General features: G+C 42.1%; 1 long non-coding RNA gene across 1 annotated transcript; it reads left to right on the forward strand.

Annotated features, from left to right (window-relative positions):
• The first annotated feature begins 2,193 nt into the window (after window positions 1-2,193).
• LOC123650269 lies at window positions 2,194-3,926 on the forward strand. The gene is made up of 3 exons (XR_006739314.1): window positions 2,194-2,252; window positions 2,609-2,742; window positions 3,898-3,926. It is a non-coding gene; the product is annotated as an uncharacterized LOC123650269 (long non-coding RNA).
• The last annotated feature ends 2,625 nt before the right edge of the window (window positions 3,927-6,551 follow it).

Raw genomic sequence — 6,551 nt, forward strand, 5'->3', positions numbered from 1 at the left:
CTAGGAGGTTCCTTTCTCCTGTATTTACATATACAATTCTTCAAGTGCAGCTGTTTCATCCCCAATCTCATTACCACTGTGATGTGATCCTAGCAGAACACTAACCAATCGACACTCTGCCCAGATGAAAATTTTACTCAGAGCTTTCAGACCAAGTCCAGACCCTTTAACATGGCTTATCAACTCTTTGTGTCCTACCTCCTGTTTACTTTACCAGTTGACAATGAGTTCTCAGAGCTTGAAACATTATATACTCTTTATACAATTGCCTAAATGATTATATTCTTTCATATTTTTGTGTTTTTGCAGGTAATTCAAAGACATAATACAGTTTTGGAACTACCAATTATTAATTGAATGCTCTATGCTTGGAAAACTGTGCTTGGCACTTGGGATAAAAAGATCACTGATCAGATAAAAATTCTCCTGCAGAGGAAGAAGACACATTTATGTTATCAACAGATAATATCTGAACCAAATCATAAAGAACAGGTACACATTTGCTAAGTGGATGATGGAAAAGTTCATTCCTAGGGCAATAAATAATCACAGGTTCTGTTTCCAGATTTTCTGATTCAATTGTTCTGGGTTAAGGGTCTGAGAATTTGCATTTCTAACGAGTTCTTGATGTACTGGTTGAGGAAAATCCTGGGATTTAAGGAGAAAATACAGAGTCACCATGGTTGAATTGAAAAGAATATAACAGTAAACAGACAGTATACTTTAAACAAACAGTAAAAAAAAAAAAAAAAAAGAAAAGAAAATAGAGCTGAGAGGAAAGAAGGTACACCCTCCCAGACCAGTAGGCTGGATTCAAATTTGGCTAAAACCTATCTGAATTTATGATTCTTTTCTATAATTGTTTGAAAAATGATACATGTTATTTGAGAAGTTTTTAAAAATATGTATATTTAGTTTACAATTTTCAATAGAAAAACATGAAACTAATTTGGGATGATAATATTAATATTTTTAACTTAAAATTTAAAAGTAGAAGGGATATTATTACAAAATCTTTTATTTTAAAGGAAGAAAAAAAGGTTAATGTCTACATTATTTGATGGAGATCACTTTGCTATATAAATACATTAAATTTAAGTTGTTTTTTTCTCTTAGTTCAGTATTAATTTGAATATAAGATGGCTTATAAATGCTTTTAATAATTTTACATGACTCCATTGGGTAAAGCTGAGACTTCTATTATTTGTACACTTTTTTAAATCCACCTAAAACTTGAAGTTCCTATTTTTTTATTCTCTTCTCTTCTAAAACTACATATTATATAAAATTGGTTTTCCATACTTTAAGTTCAGCTGTCACTAAGATTAGAATCATTACTATTGCTCAAATAAAGAACATGAAATGTAACCTATGAAATATCATATCATAACTAACTATAGGGAAATTGAGTACTTTTCTTTTTGTTCTTGTAAAGCAAATTGGCAGAGTACGCAAACAGATTCATTACTTTGTGATTTTTTGGTTATATTGCATCCATCTTTCCATAGTATCATGAATGAATACCTACTGCAGGGTTAGACAGATGTGATTTTTAAAATGTCATTTTTTTATCTGTGATCCAGAAAAGAAATAATAATGTCCCTTGGTAAATTTCCATTTAACTATGAAGTACGTAGAGTGTTTAATTCCTTCAAGGTATAAACCCAAAATAAAGAGACATTGAAAAATGAGAGATACTTCTTTAAAAAATACTGGTAAAGTTTAGTACAACAGCCTTTTAGTTAGAAGGTATCCAAGATGTTATGGGACCAATATCCAGCTTTTAGAGGGATGAATGTTACAATTTTATAAAAGTCAATGCTGCAAAGCATGTTCAATAGAATATCTGAAAACATTAATTACATAATATTTTATTTATTATACATACACCCAATTCATTAAAACAGCAGTTCTCCAAAATCTTTAAGTTACCCATATATAGTGTATATTTTCATTTGTTTTACCAGATCTACTCTGCACCCTTCTTCATGACCCTCTGTGCCCTGGGAGACTCACTGTTGTAGACTACATCAGTGGTCCTCCTTGCCTTCTGGCTTTGGTTAGAATAAAGCCAGGCACTTTTAGAGGATGGACACCAGACAGGAAGTTAGGTTAGAGTATTTATTTTCCTAACTCCTTCTCTGCTGATTTGTTATCTCTCTATCAAGCCTCTGCTCCTGGAAGGAGGCCATTCCCATGCAGGTGTCCTCGCTGGATCCTGGAAACTACCCTAGCCCTTGTCCCAAATAATTGTAAGTGCTTCCATTATTACTAGAACTAGTTCTGCACTATATCTTGTGGTTCCCCTAAATAGGCCTTTAGTGATTTCTATTCCACCAACCTAAATTGAAGGTGATGTTTCATATCAAAACATTGCTACTTCAACCCTTCTCAATATCCCATAACCAAATCATTTCATAATAATATAAATACTAATAGTAACATTTTTGTATCAACACAAAGTGAATGTTTTCTAAAAGCTCAGTAAGAGAGGACTTTGGCACTTTGAGATGGGAATCTGCCAAACTCGTCATTTGATAGCAAATTAATAAACTCCTTTTTTCTTCTCCTGAAAACGCTTGTCCTCGTTCTTCTGATGTGGCCTCAGGGACAAGTGATGAACTTTTGCTAACAGAATTTGGCATCCATGGGTGGGCTCATCAGTGCCCTGGTGGAATGGCACCCCACAACTGCTGGAAGAGGCAGGGAGCAGCCCTGGGTCAAAGCCGTGGGTCTTTGCAGGTAGGAGCAACTTCTTTTGAGGTGAGAGAGCAAAGGAGGGCCCCAGCAACTGCCAGACCCTATTTTAGCTCTGGGGATCTACTGTCTCTGTCTTCCTGAAGTAGATGCAGCCCCCCACAGCCTGAACTGAGTTGAGGAGAAGGAAATGGATTTGGGAAGTTTCCAGAAGCCAGGCCATTTGTTGGGGAAGTTTTCTGGTATGCCTGCTCAGACCCTGATTCCACCCATTCAGGGAGGGTTTGGAACCCTCCAGCCCTGCGGCAGGGCATTCCTTTGGAGCCTTGTTGGGGCATTTATTTTGTGGCACCTTTTGGGGATGGAAGTCACAAGGTTGAGTGGAACTAGGGAACCTGGTTAGAATTCGGAGCTCCCAGGGAACAGGGAGACTAGGCCATCATTTGGGGCAGGTGTCCCAGGGAATGGGGGGATTAGGCCACCCTGTTGGAAGGTTTGAACCTTCCAGCCATTTGAGGTGGTGTTTATCCCCTTTGGATTCCCATTTGTGAACCTTCCAGCTCTGTGGTGGGGCATTTGAGACACCATCTGATATGCCATGGGAGTGGTGTTTGTCCCCTTTGGATTTCCATTTATTTGATAGGCCCTGACATTTTTATATTGAAGATCCCCTGTATTGTCTGTTACTTGTAAAGTTTTGTTGCAACACTAGGGAGCTCCATCTCAAAGTCCCTTGGGAATAAACTTTGGCTGAATAGTTAACTTATAGCTACAAACCTATACGTAGAGAATGGTGTTACTGTAATCCAATGTACATGCTGGAGTATGAGGGAAAATGGCTGCTAAATGAAAATTCCCATTTAATTGATAGATCATACCATTTTAGATTGTTTGTACTGGGAAATCTGTAAATTGTATTTGATTGTCAGTTTTTGTCTGGTGAGTTTTTGTATCTATGTCTAAAGATTATTGTGATACCGCTTGTCTGGAGTGTGAGGAAAAGTGGTGGTGGATGGTCTGTGGTTTATTTTGACCTACTGGTTCTTTTAAAATTCAGAGCTCAAATGGTCAACCTGCCACTATGGAGTTAAAATGTTGAGTCTCAAGCTCTCTGCTTGAGATAAATTCATTGTTTATGGTAATACAAAATGATCTGTGTTTGTACGATTTTGATAAATGAGGTCCTCTCACCCCTGCCAGAACCCCTGCCAGAAGCCCTGCCAGAACCCCTGCCACCAGCCAGGGCGAAGCTGTAGGCGGGGCCACAACCTGGGGGCGGACCCGACAGGAGGTCGGACCTGCGCGCGCAGCCGCGTCTGAGCAGCAATGCGGGAAGGACGCCTGCCGCCATCTTGGCACCTCAGGAGGGACCAGGGAGGGCGCCACCTGAAATAACTCTTCAGTCCCACCTCTGGTAAATTATGACTTGGAGTCCAGAATGGTATCTCCTGGCAGCAAACTTAATTTGGGCGAGAAGGAACCCTTAGCCATAGCAAGGCGATTTCTGGCAATATGAGACAGTGGGCTTGAATATGCAAGAACGGCTGGCAGGGCCCTTTGAGATAGCCAAAAGGAAAGGGTGAAAAAGCCACCCCAGACTGACTTTTTATAAAGAAGAAGGACCGTGAAAGGAACATTGCTGCAAATTGCAAAGGCCTCTGGGTGGCAGGAAGCCTCCAGGAGAGCAAACAGTCTTTTTTAAAGTCCAGGACTCAGACGGAGAAGGAGGGGCTCAGAGCCCCCTGCCTTCAAATATCTCCATGGGAGCCCTGGGCAAAATTGACAGTGGGGATTTAATTGGCATTAGCCATGTGTGAATATAAGTGGTTTAAGGGACCCCTTCCCCAGCTGCCACGCTGATCCCTGGCACTAGCCACACCTGGTGTTCTGTGAGCCAGGCAAGGCGCGGTGGGGGAGGGGCCAGGTGGCAGTGAGGCAGCCAGAGGAAAGTGGCGGCAGCAAAAACTCATCACAGAAGGCGCAGAAGGCAGACCCGTGTGAGAAGCAGGAGCAGTGGGGGTTGTTTCAGAAGCAGCAGCAGCTCACCTCCGGGAGTGAGCGGGAGGAACCAGCCAGCTCCCAATGGATGATTACCAGGGCGTGGTGACGTATACAGGAGATTGCCGCTGCGCTTTGAAGTTTGGGCCTCAGCAAGCCTGCACATTGTTATAGCATTGGCAAGAAGAAAGCTACTGAAAGTGAGTAAGGATATTAAGTATGCCACCAAAACAATGGCCCTAATACAGGCCATGGCTGAGCCCAAATGGATGAGCACCATGATAAAAAGAAATCAGGCCTCTGGCAGAGCTGCTAAGGAGGCCACTAGCGGTGATATGTTCCTTGGGCCCTTGATACCCTGGGTAGATTTGTCCACTTTAAAACTAGAGACTGGGGCTCTGACATTGGGATGGCATAGCTAAATGGAGACAAGAATTCTCATAGACTCATCTCCTACCCAAAACTTTGGTTCGGTCTCTCATGAGGTACCTACATGAATACACACATTGGGGGCGTGAGGCCTTCATGGATTTGGTGGGACCTCATTTGAGAGGACCCCATTTACAACTAACTGTTTATGTGCTTGGGGCAGTCCAAGCACAGAAAGGCGACCTGCTGCACAGGGAGCCTAACATGTGGGGGTCCACTCTTTCGATGACTGACAGTTTCACTCGGATGCCTAAGCTTGTATCGATAGATGGTAGATAACTCTTGAGGCTGGATAGAGGTTTGTCCTACCTGAATGGAGAGCACATCTGAGGTTCCAAGATGGGCTCCTACCAGGAGATGCTGGCCTGAGACAGGGCCTTCACTGAGTTCCTGCACACGTTCACCAGCACAGAACAGGAACAGGCCTTGGAGTATGACAAGATAACAGGCATCAGCAGTCCAGGGAAAAAGGCCGAGCAAATAGAGAATAACATGCTGGTGATGGAGGCTATGGACAGACAGCTACAGAGATGGCCCAGCAGCTCTTCCTCCTACAGCGAGGATATCAACAGACACCCCATTGGCAGTGGGACCCAGGAACACACTCTGCAGAGCCCTGAACATTTCACAATAGTGATAATAGACTCTCTTTTGTAGCAGAGGTAACCCAGCAAGTAAACAAAACCCTACAACTAGAATAGAAATTGCAGGTATCCTGGAATTGATATAGGAAACCCATCTAAAGTGGCATAAGATATCGCCACTTGCCCTCCTCCGGATAAGAGTAGCCCTTTAGAAGTGGGCTTAAGTTAAGACCCTATGAGATAGTTTATGACAGACCCTTCCTAGCACCCCATGATAAGTATGGTAATATAACCACGAGTAAAAGAAAATAAAACAATATGTCAAAGGAGTGGGTTAGGTGCTAACCACTATACGTGAGTTTGCCTCTTTCAGGTCCCCGAACCATTTGGAAGCAGAGAAATGGAAGGGACCCTAGGAAGTAACTCTAACAACTCATACCTTGTTAAAATTGTCAGAAGTGAAACCTTAGGGCTATCATACAAATGTAAAGAGGTATAGCCCCCAGTGGAGGAGCCAGCCTTAGGCAATATACACTATCTGTTTGAGAAAAAGGAAAGAAAATGAATGAAAATCTTGATATTTTCATTAATCCTTTTTGATTCTGTCTATAGGATAGAGGGACAACTCCTTAGTGAGGATTTCCTTGGGCTATCACTGCTTCTGTTGATCTGCCTCGCTGCTGGCTGTGTTATCCTAAACCTAGGTAGGTGCAAGTATTTCTGTACATGATTTCTGAATTTGCAGAATCTGGTCTCTTGGATCACACAGAGGTGCAACTAATAGCTCCACACTCTCAGAGGTCCCATGTTTCTTTCTTACCCAGCCCTGTGTTAGAGCTTATG

This window comes from Lemur catta, chromosome 14 (assembly GCF_020740605.2).
Source record: "Lemur catta isolate mLemCat1 chromosome 14, mLemCat1.pri, whole genome shotgun sequence".
NCBI lineage: Eukaryota > Metazoa > Chordata > Mammalia > Primates > Lemuridae > Lemur > Lemur catta.